The 13958-nt window shown below is 47.0% G+C and overlaps 1 protein-coding gene across 1 annotated transcript in view; it reads left to right on the forward strand.

Moving 5' to 3' along the window:
* The first annotated feature begins 502 nt into the window (after positions 1 to 502).
* The window catches only part of TSPAN18 (tetraspanin 18), a 108880-nt gene continuing 95424 nt past the window's right edge, over positions 503 to 13958 (forward strand). Inside the window, exon 1 of the mRNA XM_075567249.1 lies at positions 503 to 1357. The gene's annotated coding sequence lies outside the window, so the exon portion shown is untranslated. The remainder of the gene's footprint in view (positions 1358 to 13958) is intronic.

Raw genomic sequence — 13958 nt, forward strand, 5'->3', positions numbered from 1 at the left:
GTTAGGGGCACAGTGACAGCGGTTAGGGGGCACAGTGACAGGGGTTAGGGGGCACAGTGATGGGGGTGAGTGGGCACAGTGATGGGGGTGAGGGGGCATAGTGATAGGGGTAATTGGCACCGTGATAGGGGTGAGGGACACAGTGAGGGATGAGGGGGCACAGTGGGGGAAGAGGAGGGAGGAGGGGGCACAGTGAGGGATGAGGGGGCACAGTGATAGGGGTGAGGGGGCAGAGTGATGGGGTGAGTGGGCACAGTGATAGGGGTGAGGGGGCAGAGTGATGGGGTGAGTGGGCACAGTGATAGGGGTGAGGGGGCAGAGTGATGGGGGTGAGTGGGCACAGTGATAGGGGTGAGGGGGCAGAGTGATGGGGGTGAGTGGGCACAGTTATAGGGGTGAGGGGCACAGTGACAGGTTTGGAAAAGACAGTGCAAGGGGCGGAGTGAATTGTCCGGTTACTCCTCCCTCTCCTCTCACTGCGGCTGTAACTGTAACTGCCGGAGTGTGTGAGACACTCAGCACTGTGCTGGGGGAGAGACTGCACTGTGCTTGGGGAGAGACTGCACTGTGCTGGGGGAGAGACACTGTGCTGGGAGAGCGAGACTGACAGAGACCAATCCATGTGTATGAGACAACTGTGAGAGCTGAGGAAGCAGAGTCTGCTTGTACTACAAGAGAGACAGCGACATACTGCAAGCATGTGAGGGTGCACCTGCCACACCACCCAACTCTGGACCCTGCCATCCCACCCATCTCTGCACCCTGCCATCCCACCCAACTCTGCACCCTGCCATCCCACCCAAGTCTGCATCCGGCCATCCTACCCAACTCTGCACTCTGCTATCCCACCCAACTCTGCACCCTGCCACCCCACCCAACTGTGCACCCTGCCATCCCACCCAACTACATCCTTCCATCCTACCCAACTCTGCACCCTACCATTCCATCCAACTCTGCACCCTGCCATCCCACCCAACTCTGCACCCTGCCATCCCACCCAACTCTGCACCCTACCATTCCATCCAACTCTGAATCCTGGCATCCCACCCAACTGCACCCTGCCATCCCACCCAGCTCTGCACCCTATCACCCCACCCAACTCTGCACCCTGCCACCCCACCCAACTCAGCACCCTTCCATCCTACCCAAGTCTGCACCCTGCCATCACACACGTCTCTGCACCCTGCCATCCTACACATCTCTGCAACCTGCCATCCTACACATCTCTGCACCCTGTCATCACACACGTCTCTGTACCCTGCCATCCTACACATCTCTGCACCCCATACTGAGTCTGGGACTGTTCAGAGCCTGGGATACTGCGAGCATTCTCTGCACACCTGAGAAGCCACAGAAGGTAAGGTTACTGTATTTCTGCCCCTGGCTGTCCCACAAGTGCCACATGTCTGTCCGTTTGTACAGTACATGTACAAATATATATATAACAGAAATAGCCGTGTTAGTCCAGTTGCGATAGTGCAGAATAAATGAGTTCTTCAATATTAGGTGATACCTTTTTTTATTTGGACTAACAATTTATGTCACAGGACAAGCTTTCGAGAGTTCTCCTCTCTTCCTCAGTTCAGCAGTATTGCACCCTACCATTCCATCCAATTCTGAATCCTGGCATCCCACCCAACTGCACCCTGCCATCCCACCCAACTCTGCACCCTGCCACCCCACCCAACTCAACACCCTTCCATCCTACCCAACTCTGCACCCTGCCACCCCACCCAACTCAGCAGTATTGCTGACCCGAGGAAGAGAGGAGAACTCTCGAAAGCTTGTCCTATGAAATAAATTGTTAGTCCAAATAAAAAAGGTATCACCTAATACTGAAGTATATATATATATGTGTATATATATGTGTGTGTATATATATATATATATATATATATATATATATATATATATATATATATATATATATATATATTCTGTATAACACCCTGTGTTATTTAATGTGTACTTGCATACCTGCTTGTATGTCGATATAATTATAATTAGGTGCTTGGGTGCATCCAAGCAGTGTCTCAACAATTCCATATGCATGTATCTATATACCTATGTCAGTTCTGTCTATTCTCAGTCTATTAGTTATTTGCACAAAGGCATTGGGCTTTCTAGGAGGGGGAGAGGGGGCAGTATTACTCTTACTGTACAAGTTTACATTCTTCCATTAAATTGAAATGTTGTGTCCTCCACCCTGGGGTTTCAGCTCCAGGACCCCTCAGTCCTGAATAGCCAGATCATATCTTAGTAGCAGGATTCCTGTGTGGGAGATACACACCTATATGTATATTTGTATTCATTTATACTTCCAAATGTGTGCAGTATGTTACATAATCAGTATACACACATTAGGATACAGGGAAGAGCTTACAATCTAAGTGGTATGTTACAGAGACAGTAAAAAATGTTTATGTGTATAGTGCATAGCAAAGAGTGAGTGTATAGAAACATTAATTTCTTATTGGCCATGGTATATTTCATAAATAACTATCCAGCTTCCTAGGAATTGGGTTCAATGTAACTGCTAACTGGGGCTGTGCAACCAGTAAGTTAAGATGGTTTAACCTGAGTTCTAAACCTGTGTATACCGTAACTCATTCACTAGTAACTCTATAACTGTATAACTGTGTACTGCCAGTATTGCATGGCTTTGAAACTTGTTGCTGACCCGTCCAGAAGAGATGACCCTTATTACCTAGTCCTACTTATTGGAGAATCCACAGGTTATTCACTGGTCTGTGGCAGGTTCACTTCTATTTAACCGCTATCCCCTCTGACAGCCAAGGGGTTAATGCATTACGAATAACAGGTCTCCCCTATGAATTTGGGGTCACATTGCAGTGTTGGAAGGTTTGTGTCAGCAGCAGCAGCAGCACTGCCTCCCTGTGTCATGCAGTGCTGAGCAGCTGTGCATGTAGGTGGTCTGTGTGAAGCTGTGTGAAGTTCAGCCAAGCAGAGGGGGAGGGGGGGGGTTGTTTAAAGCCCCTTGTATGGTAAAGTTATAGGAAAAAAAGGAATGCCAGCAGAAAAGTGGAAGAGGGCAGAGAAAGGAAGATATCAGCCCAGTGCAACAGTTGGATACTTATTATCACACAGTAATAACCCCTTCATTACCAGCATCCTTTTCTTGTTATGATGCCAATGTGAGATGTGCAGCACATTTTGATTTGAATAATGTGTGAATGTTTGCTGATTTGCTGCCCCAAAATTTTGCAAACCTCACAAATTGCTTTATATTTGCGCATAACTGTAGGTGCAGCTGTAACCAGGGCCAGGACAGAATGGGTTAAATATACCATTCTTCATAGTGGGATTTACACATTTGATGTGTATTGCCTGCTTCAGCGACGATGCTTTGGGATACAGAGAATTGAATAATACATTGGAATGATAAAATACAGAGATAAGAATGCCAGACATAAACGCACGAATAAGGGGAAGCAGATTCCTGCACAGAAGAATGTACAAGCTAAACACTCTCGGTGATATGTACAGTATGTGTATGATATGGGGCGAGACTTAGAGAGACAGTGAGTGCATTAGGGTTTTCAGGATGTTGTCCTGTAGAATCCCAATGGTTGATGCTATGATGGTAACCAAACTCCTGTGGTGCATAAGGAATACACCAGGAGGAATGAACTGTCCGTTTTAAGACATGCTTAATGTTTTCTTTCTGTATGGCCTATCTTCATTTCAATGCAACATGACTTGTTACCACAATAAAGTCTAAAAACAAAATTCTGTTGGTTAAAGCTGGGGTGCTCAACTCCAATTTTCAAGACCCCCCCCCCCCCCAACAGGTCAGGTTTGAAGGATATCCCAGCTTCAGCACAGTCTTTGACTGAGCCACTGATTGAGCCACCTGTGCTGAAGCAGGGACTTATTGAGCCACCTGTGCTGAAGCAGGGACTGATTGAGCCACCTGTGCTGAAGCAGGGATATCTTGAAAACCTGACCTGGGCGGGGAGGGTGGGGGGGGGGGGGACTGGAGTTGAGCACTCCTGGGTTAAAGAAAGCCTGTTCATGGGATGGTGCAGACACAGAGCATACTGTATATACAGCTAATAAGTTCAAGAAGATAAGCCTGGTACCGCAGCACAAGCACCGACCTCTTCCTGCAAGAGAAAGACAACTGCAGATGTTCTGCTTCCTCTTCTCCCTTCTTATCTGCAGTCCCCAGTCTGGTTTGTCTCAACCAGCCAGAAAACCGCATGTCCTGACAAGGCCCATTTAAGCAACTCCGGCCTTGAACAGGTTAAAAGTGTCTCATATTCCGAGACAAGCATTACACAGTAAGGTTATAATGAGTAAATTAGGTGACAAAAACCCTCAACCATGCAAAGTCCGGTAATGATGAAAAAACACATCACTGGTCACTTTTTCGCTTCCTCCCTTTTTTTTCGGGGATACCATTAAGTCTTCCACTGTTGCATTAAGCAGCTTGCAGGGCTGCACCTTCAAACTTTAATGAGACGGCTTCTGCATCTTTACCTACAATACTTGCTTTGGCTCATAAATATTACGTGGATTGTATTCTTTCCTTTACATTCCCAGCTGTACGACTCCAGAGATTCATTATGGATAGATTTTTATGGTATTGTATAAATGGCTACAGTGAGTGTTTTCCCTCTTTGGGAACACCAATACCCCATACAGAGCGTCACCCCAATACCCCATACAGAACCTCATCCCAATACTCCATACAGAACATCACCCCAATACCCCATACAGAACGTCACCCCAATACCCCATACAGAGCATCACACAAGTACCCCAAACAGAGCGTCACCCCAATACCCAAAACAGAGCGTCACACCAGTACCCCATACAGAGCGTCACACCAATACCCCAAACAGAGCGTCACCCCAATACCCCAAACAGAGCGTCACACCAGTACCCCATACAGAGCGTCACACCAGTACCCCATACAGAGCGTCACACCAGTACCCCAAACAGAGCGTCACACCAGTACCCCAAACAGAGCGTCGCTGTTGCTTTAAAAGTGATGCTGACGGCAGTTTATGTAGCTATTACAGTGTGTCAGACTGAGAGATTAACACAGACTGGGTGACGCAGGAATTAGTTCATCCCTACATGCCCTGAGTGGCAGTGATGGACAGGGATGGAGAGAGACGGGGTAGTAATGAGTTTGGGCCCTGGCGTGTTCCCGGTGGATGGATGGGGCAGTGCCCCAGATAAGTCACATCAGATGCTTCGTTGTGTTTCGCTGTCATGTACATGATGTGCTTGGGACAGGGACGTGTGATATTAATATTCACAGCATCTGCACTGTGTGGGCTTAGCTCCCGCACACTCTCAATGTGCAATTCTCCTCTGTGCTATAAAGCACATACCTGCCTGACTGTGCCTGTACGCCTGCCAGCACAACACTTAGATTAGATTGTAAGCTCTCTGGGGCAGGGTCTCCTTTAGCCTTATTTTGTCATTTACCTGTTGCACTTATTTCCATTGCTTGTAGTGTACATGATTTACCTCCTATTGCAATGTTGGAAACAGCTGCATACACAGCTGACACTATATCAGGGCTGGGCAACTCCTGTCCTCAAGGGACCACCAACAGGTCAGGTTTTCAGGGTGTCCCTGCTTCAGTACATGTGAGGAGCCACTGATTGAGCCACTTGTGCTGAAGCAGGGACTGATTGAGCCACCTGTGCTGAAGCATGGATATTCTGAAAACCTGACCTGTTGGGAGAGGGGGGGTAGGGGGGGTTTTGCTTGAGGACTGGAATTGAGAACCCCTGCTGTTAGGGGCAGTGCATTTAAGGGTAAAAGGGGAACTAAGGAAAACCTTTAAAAAAAACAATCGGACAAAAATAAGTAGTTGTCATTTTTTTTTTACATTTCCATAATAAATAAAAGCTTTGTTTTTTTGTCTTCTCTCGGCTTTGTTCTTTTTTTCTATGTGACCTAGCACTTTTGATGTCTTACTTGAACAGTCCTTTCAAACTGTACATACTGTAATGTGAAACGCGTCAACACGTTTGTTCAACTGACAAATTACTTCTGTAAATAAATTCTATTTACATAATATCTTTTGGTGATAAGACTGTTTGTCGGTCCTCAAAGCCCCAGGTAAATTGCTTTGTTTTGTTCTGTGTTTTCAAGGTAATTATGAAGTAGCTAGAAGGGAGTGCTCCCAGAGAAATGCGAAACATATTCATTTTTCACAATATAATAAATAAGTAAAACTGTTACTTAACGGGACATTGAATATTGATCAGGATGTCATTACACAAATACATTTAAATTTTTTACCTGTTATATGGGACTGCCCCTTTAAACACGTGGTATTAAAGCTGCAGTCCAAGCTGCCCACCCCCCCCCCCCTTTAATATGTACATTAATACAATCCTCACAATGATAAGTAATTAGCTAAGTTGCTGATCGATCCTTTCTCCTGTGATCGATCAGCGAAGATTCAGCTTGGGGGTTCACTAAATGGCCGTCAGTGCAGCAGAAGAGGACCAAAGATGCAGAGTTCTGTGGGAAAGATCATGTCACAAGATACAATTCGTTCACTGCTAGAGAGAGGGCGGGGCTCAAAAAGGGGTGTGCCAGAGCCTGTTTCAGAAGAGGAAGGGGATGTCACTTTGTAAATGGTTGTTATAGAAACAAAAAATGCTTGTTACATTATAATACATTCAAAATGTCATTCAGAGGTTTTTTAAATGCTACAAGTATTTTCTCATAGTACAGAACTGATTTATTTAAAAACCCACACATGTAGGATATTGCTTGGTCTGCAGCTTTAATTACAGCTTCACCACCTACCCTGTGTCTGCTACATGGGAAGGCACTTTGCGTCCTATTTAGTAAGTGGTGCTATGCCAGAAGACACCTTACAGCCCATTCACTTGAAGTCACTGCCAGGTGAACAGGGCCCTTTACCCCCCTGTGAAGACAAGTCACATACTAGGGCTGTTCTTGCTTTCCCATATTGGGCTAAAATTGCTTGGAGAATCTGCACATATATTTTTCAATGTGACACAAATGTCCTAATGTATCTGTGTGCGTGTGCGCTATATAATGAAGGGGAACCGGCTGCGAGATGCCTACTGTAGCGTGGAACAATGTCTAATACAAGGAATCTGTCCACCCCATGTAAGCACAAGGGGTGCGAGTTATACCATCACTGTGTGCAGAGAAGTTTAGTCTCACTGCATTATACATGTGAACAGTCACTGTCCTGCCCCATAAGCAGTCACAGTCACCTCTCCCCTCCCAAGCATTCCCGGCCCTGTATTCCTGGGAGTGCATTAGTGTGCTGCATGGAGGAATGTTAATGCACCGGCCACCGTGATCCCTCACTCTGCTCCCCAGGACTACCCAGGGTGGGGTCTGCTTCTCCCAATGCACATGTCCTCCCCCATGCTTCTCACTTTACATGAGCAATGTCCAGGGACATGTCTGCTGGAGGTGAGGAACTGCTCAGGCATGGAGTGTATACTGTAGGAGGGAGGATAAACCATATGTCTGTGCAGAGCAATGTGTTTGCATAGCAATGTGTGCAGAGCAATCTGTAATCATAGCAGTGTGTGCAGAGCAATGTGTAATCATCAAGCAATGTGTAATCATTGCTGTGTGTGCAGTGCAATGTGTAATCATTGCTGTGTGTGCAGAGCAATGTGTAATCATCGAGCAATGTGTAATCATCGAGCAATGTGTAATCATTGCTGTGTGTGTAGAGCAGTGTGTAATCATCGCTGTGTGTGCAGAGCAATGTGTAATCATCACTGTGTGTGCAGAGCAATGTGTAATCATCACTGTGTGTGTAGAGCAATGTGTAATCATCGCTGTGTGTGCACAGCAATGTGTAATCATCGCTATGTGTGCAGAGCAATGTGTAATCATCGCTGTGTGTGCAGAGCAATGTGTAATCAGCGCTGTGTGTGCAGAGCAATGTGTAATCATCGCTGTGTGTGCAGAGCAATGTGTAGTTATAGCTGTGTGTGCAGAGCAATGTGTAGTTATAGCTGTGTGTGCAGAGCAATGTGTAGTTATAGCTGTCTGTGCAGAGCAATGTGTAGTTATAGCTGTGTGCGCAGAGCAATGTGCAGTTATAGCTGTGTGCGCAGAGCAATGTGTAGTTATAGCTGTGTGAGCAGAGCAATGTGTAGTTATAGCTGTGTGTGCAGAGCAATGTGTAGTTATAGCTGTCTGTGCAGAGCAATGTGTAGTTATAGCTGTCTGTGCAGAGCGATGTGTAGTTATAGCTGTGTGTGCAGAGCAATGTGCAGTTATAGCTGTGTGTGCAGAGCAATGTGCAGTTATAGCTGTGAGTGCAGAGCAATGTGTAGTTATAGCTGTGTGTGCAGAGCAATGTGTAGTTATAGCTGTGTGTGCAGAGCAATGTGTAGTTATAGCTGTGTGTGCAGAGCAATGTGTAGTTATAGCTGTGTGTGCAGAGCAATGTGTAGTTATAGCTGTGTGTGCAGAGCAATGTGTAGTTATAGCTGTCTGTGCAGAGCAATGTGTAGTTATAGCTGTGTGTGCAGAGCAATGTGTAGTTATAGCTGTGTGTGCAGAGCAATGTGCAGTTATAGCTGTGTGTGCAGAGCAATGTGTAGTTATAGCTGTGTGTGCAGAGCAATGTGTAGTTATAGCTGTGTGTGCAGAGCAATGTGTAGTTATAGCTGTGTGTGCAGAGCAATGTGTAGTTATAGCTGTGTGTGCAGAGCAATGTGTAGTTATAGCTGTGTGTGCAGAGCAATGTGTAGTTATAGCTGTCTGTGCAGAGCAATGTGTAGTTATAGCTGTGTGTGCAAAGCAATGTGTAGTTATAGCTGTGGGTGCAGAGCAATGTGTAGTTCTAGCTGTGTGCGCAGAGCAATGTGTAGTTATAGCTGTGTGCGCAGAGCAATGTGTAGTTATAGCTGTGTATGGTGTGGCATCTGTAAGATATTGCCATGAAACCCCCTTTTTGCCAGACCCTGCGCCGCCAGCACAGGGCCGTTCTGCTTGGTGCCTCTCTGGGGTAGCACAGGATCACCCCCATCTCCAGGAGCACTATTGATTTCTATTGCTGCTATTACAGTTTGCCGGGACCCTCTCTGCGTCAGCTGTACGAGTCCCCACACAAAGTTTTTGTTCATGAATATTTCTCCACAATAAGGAACTTCTGGATAAATTCCCAGCGCAAGTACGCGATGAGGATGGAAATGGAGAATAAAGGCCGTCTGTACAAACCATTCTGCCGTGTACTGTATGTTTCATAGTGTGTGTGCAGAGAGATCGATGGAAAGCTCTTTAGGCCCGGGCCATAGAGGGGTGGGGAGAGCGGAGGCGCGCTAACGCTGAGGCTCGCCTGCTTCAGTCAGCGCGATTGCACGGACTTGCAGGCGAGCCAGCGTGCGCGAAGGGAGCCGGGGGGGAGGTGGTTGGAGGCGGGGCAGTGACGTCGCTGGGCCAATCGCCCGTGACGCACTGACGTCAATGTCACGGCGCCGACGTCACGGCGCCGTGACGTTGACGCTGCTGTGCTGTGATTGGAGGTTTTCAGCCGACAGCGCGCTGAAAAACAGCTTGGCGCTCAGCTGAAACCTCCAACTCGTCAGCACGCCTGCGGACGCTCGCGTGAGCCCCCTCTCAAGGCATCCTCATTGAGGATGCAGGGGCTCAGCGCGGAGCATCCGCACGCCTCAGCACGGCCTGTCCGTCTATGGACTCGGAGTAATACCAATGGCTGTTCCTGGGGATCCCACAACACATCCCTGAGCCTCCAACCCCCCGTAGTGCCTGAGGTTGCCTATGCAAACCAGACACCAACACAAAGCCTCCAGGTAATCTACAGTAGGTCTAATATGCGTTATCAAAGCTCGCAGAGCAAGGATAGAGTAACACAATACACAGCTCCCGAATTCATTGGGAAACACTGAATTAAACCGCTTGTGATCCAGATGTTCCCAAGAGCTGACACCATACAAACGTCCATGCTCTCCATCGTAACCCTTTCGCTGCCAGAGCGGACTACTACCCATTGTACAGCAGACAAGAGCATTTTAGGGTTCTCATGTTCTCGGGCCATATTGCTGAAGGTTTGGGGTTTGGTCCACGTGTGAATTCTCAGGACTATGGGATTTTTATAACCCCTTCACTGCTGGCGGGGTCTGAAAGCATTGCTTTACAAATGTATTTACCCATCTCTCTGCCGACATGTAGCGTGTTGTTTTAGGCCTAACAAAGGGTCCCAGACATTGCTCAGCCATATGTTATATATGTAGTGGTGGCTCCGCCATTTATTGTAGATGGGTTATATGGGTTAACAACGGGATCAAGAGACAACATATCTACTAACAAAATGTCCAAAGTTGAACAGTTTTGGGGTGAAAAAAATGGGGGAAAAAAACTTTTATTTCACCAAAACTGCACTTTTTGGGGGGCATTTTGTAACAAATAAATACATTTTCTCCAGGGTGAATTGGATGTTTGACCGGTAGCAACTCGTTCTCCTGATACAATACTTGCAAGACTAAGCATCTCATTCTCCTGATAAAACACTGCTATTCAGACTGATTATTACTGCACTGACCAGCAGAGGAAACATGGAGGCGCCTGGGGAAGGTGCGACTAATGAGGCGATGTAGCGAGAGCCGCTTCTCCAGGGTTTGTTGTGGTAACAATGTGTACCTGAGAGGGGCCGTGATGGGGCACCTGTGGGAGAAGCGGGGGTGGGGAATCCGCCTGGTACAGGTGGGAAGAGGGGAAACCAAGGCCGCTGAGAGCTTCATTAGCTGCTACATTGTGACATGGTAATTTACTGACAGACGGGGCCTGCTCTCCCCTGGAAACTCCGCACCAGCACACGCGCCGATACCAGCGTCTCTTTTTCACAAGACTAGAAACCAATGCATCTTATTTCCATCGAATTTCCCCTTCCCCTGATGTTGAGTTTATTCTCCGTCTGACGAGTGTGTTACATGGAGTGTGAATAATCCTTGTGTTTACTGTCTACTCTCAAGTACCTGAGATAATAACCTAACATAGTATGCACATGTTCACAACAGCTATGTGACCGTGTGATTGGGCCACCCAGGGAGACATGGTAGTTATGTTGTTCACCTCCTGTCCATCCATACACTAATGGAGAAGCTGGGACCGGGGGCTTCAACACTATGGGGGATATGTTTCAAAAAGGGTGTAACTTGCTCCAAACACAAAGTTTGTATATATATATATATATATATATATATACCTATAGGGGAACCATGTTGAATGGTTTTGAAGCAAAAGGTGGCACTGTGTGCTCATTTGCATGTCATTTCCCAGAATCCCTTGCTGCAGTGGAAGCGCTGTGTGCTGGGGGATAATGGTGAAAGGCGGGGTTGCAGACCTGTCTAAGACATGCAAATGAGCATACAGTAATATTTCCATTTGCTATATGCTTTTCTGTGGAGGGTTTTTGTCACTTTTTTTACCCACCATAACTTAACTAAGTATATATAATATATATATATATATTTTATTTATTTATTTTTAATTTATTTTTTTAAATGTATTTCTTTAAATCTTTGTAACTATGGAAAATAGCTGAAGCGCTCAAATGCAGGTATATCTCAAAATGATAATAAGCCAGACCACTGTACCAGGGTACTAACAATTGATATAGTACCTATTGTGTCATATAATGGGTACTATCCTCCTGAAGACAGGTGGTGTGTGGTGCAACCCACTCACCATCAGTCTCATTGGCAGGTTCCCCTGAAAAATATACAAGTACAGGCATACCCCGCATTAACGTACGCAATGGGACCGGAGCATGTATGTAAAGTGAAAATGTACTTAAAGTGAAGCACTCCCTTTTGCCCACTTTTGATGCATGTACTGTACTGCAGTCGTCATATACGTGCTTAACTGATGTAAATAACGCATGTGTAACAGGATCTATAGTCTCCCCGCTTGCGCACAGCTTCAGTACAGGTAGGGAGCCGGTATTGCTGTTCAGGACATGCTGACAGGCGCATGCGTGAGCTGCTGTTTGCCTATTGAGCGAAATGTACTTACTCGCGAGTGTACTTAAAGTGAGTGTCCTTAAAGCGGGGTATGCCTGTACTCACATCCTGGTAGGGCAGGCAGGCAGGCTGTGCAGCTACTCAATGCAATACAGGGAAAAGGGAGACCAAAAAGCGCACCAGCACAAACGGAGCAGGAAGAACCCAGGACAAAAAAATAATTAAAAGGGCACTTTAATGTGACAAAAGACCCATCCAATGCATTTCGAACGTCGCAGCGTTCTTTTTCAAGGATTCTTGAAAAAGAACGCTGCGACGTTCGAAATGCATTGGATGGGTCTTTTGTCACATTAAAGTGCCCTTTTAATTATTTTTTTGTCCTGGGTTCTTCCTGCTCCGTTTGTGCTGGTGCGCTTTTTGGTCTCCCTTTTCCCTGTAATCTTTGTAACTATCCTTATATTTGGCACGGATCTCTTAGGAGCCGAGGTTAACGCCGTCTAAACCTGGGGGATTTAATTGGCGCAAAGAGTTAAAAATTATTATTATAATATTGGGCTGACTGTCCTCCCATTACCCCATCCCCCAAAATGCTCTTGGGGCAAGAGGAACAAAATTGAGGACAAAGGATACATTAACGCAGAGTAAACAATGATGCCATTTGCATTTGCAATGCTCATGCTGGCAACACTTAATACATTCCCCCTGTTATGTAAAATACACATATTTAGACTAGGACAGAGTTATAGATGTACAGAACCAGCAGACCCATTTAAAGACAGCTGCTACATTCCGTTGTCCAGTTTGAGCTTGTTCACTGGGTCTACATTAAATTGGCAAACCACAGCCATGTAACTCTCTCAATGTGGTCTTTCGTTGTATTGAAATCAAGTTGTTCTAACCTCAGAGGGCCCTGTAAATCAATAGAAAGAAAGCTTTGTAAACATTCTCTTTTGAGCTGTAATATGCGCCTTTAATGATCTTTTTCTAAATGTTATGCTCAATAGAAGAACGGTTTATGCCACCTCAGACCTGACACCATTTTTGATGTTAAGGCTGCGTCCATAGAGGGGGGAGCAGTGCTGAACCGCGCTGACGCTGAGGCTCGCCTGCTGAAGCCTGTGCGATTTCATGCACATGCAGACGAGCCAGCGTGCGCAATCGGGAGGCGGGGGGAGGCGGGGCAGTAATGTCGGTGGGCCAATAGCCCGGGACGCTGCTGTGCTGTGATTGGAGGTTTTCAGCCGACAGCGCGCTGAAACACAGCTTTGGCTGTTGGCTGAAAAACCCAACTCCTCAGCACGCCTGCGGACGCTCGCGTGAGCCCCCTCTAAAGACATCCTCATTGAGGATGCCGGGGCTCAGCGCGGAGCGTCCGCACAGATAGGCACTCAGACACACACATACACACAGGCACAGACACAGATAGGCACTCAGACACACACATACACACACACAGACAGGCACTCACGCTGCTTTCCCTCCACACTCTCCTCCCTGCTCCCCGAAGCCTCCCCTCCTCCCGAAGCCACCCCTCCTCATTGGCTCACAGCCACACCACATGACGCGTCAACGCTAGGGATCACAATTCTCTTGTATCCCGTAGCGGCTGACGCGTCACAGCGTGTAGTGAGCTGTGCAGCCAGGGGGGGCCGGGACTGTCTCGGGAGGATTCCCCTGCTGGTGGGGAAAGCCCGTGCAGCCGCCCGCGCCGCCGGGCGCAGCGGGTCCCAGCCCTTAGAAAAGTCTGTGTAACTGACAGACTGGGAGTTTGTCCCATTACAATATGTGCATAACTTCGCTGCTGCTTTGGCACTCCCTAAATCACCATCGGATACATACAGAATGGGGCACACCACGGGTCTCTGATCCTGTGTCTCTCTCTGATTTGAAACAGATTTTATGGTTAAGCAAATATCATACTGTAAAATCTCACAACCCCGGCCCCAGACGTTGGGATCTGCGGCCCATTTGTGCTGT

Source organism: Ascaphus truei, chromosome 12 (assembly GCF_040206685.1).
Source record: "Ascaphus truei isolate aAscTru1 chromosome 12, aAscTru1.hap1, whole genome shotgun sequence".
NCBI lineage: Eukaryota > Metazoa > Chordata > Amphibia > Anura > Ascaphidae > Ascaphus > Ascaphus truei.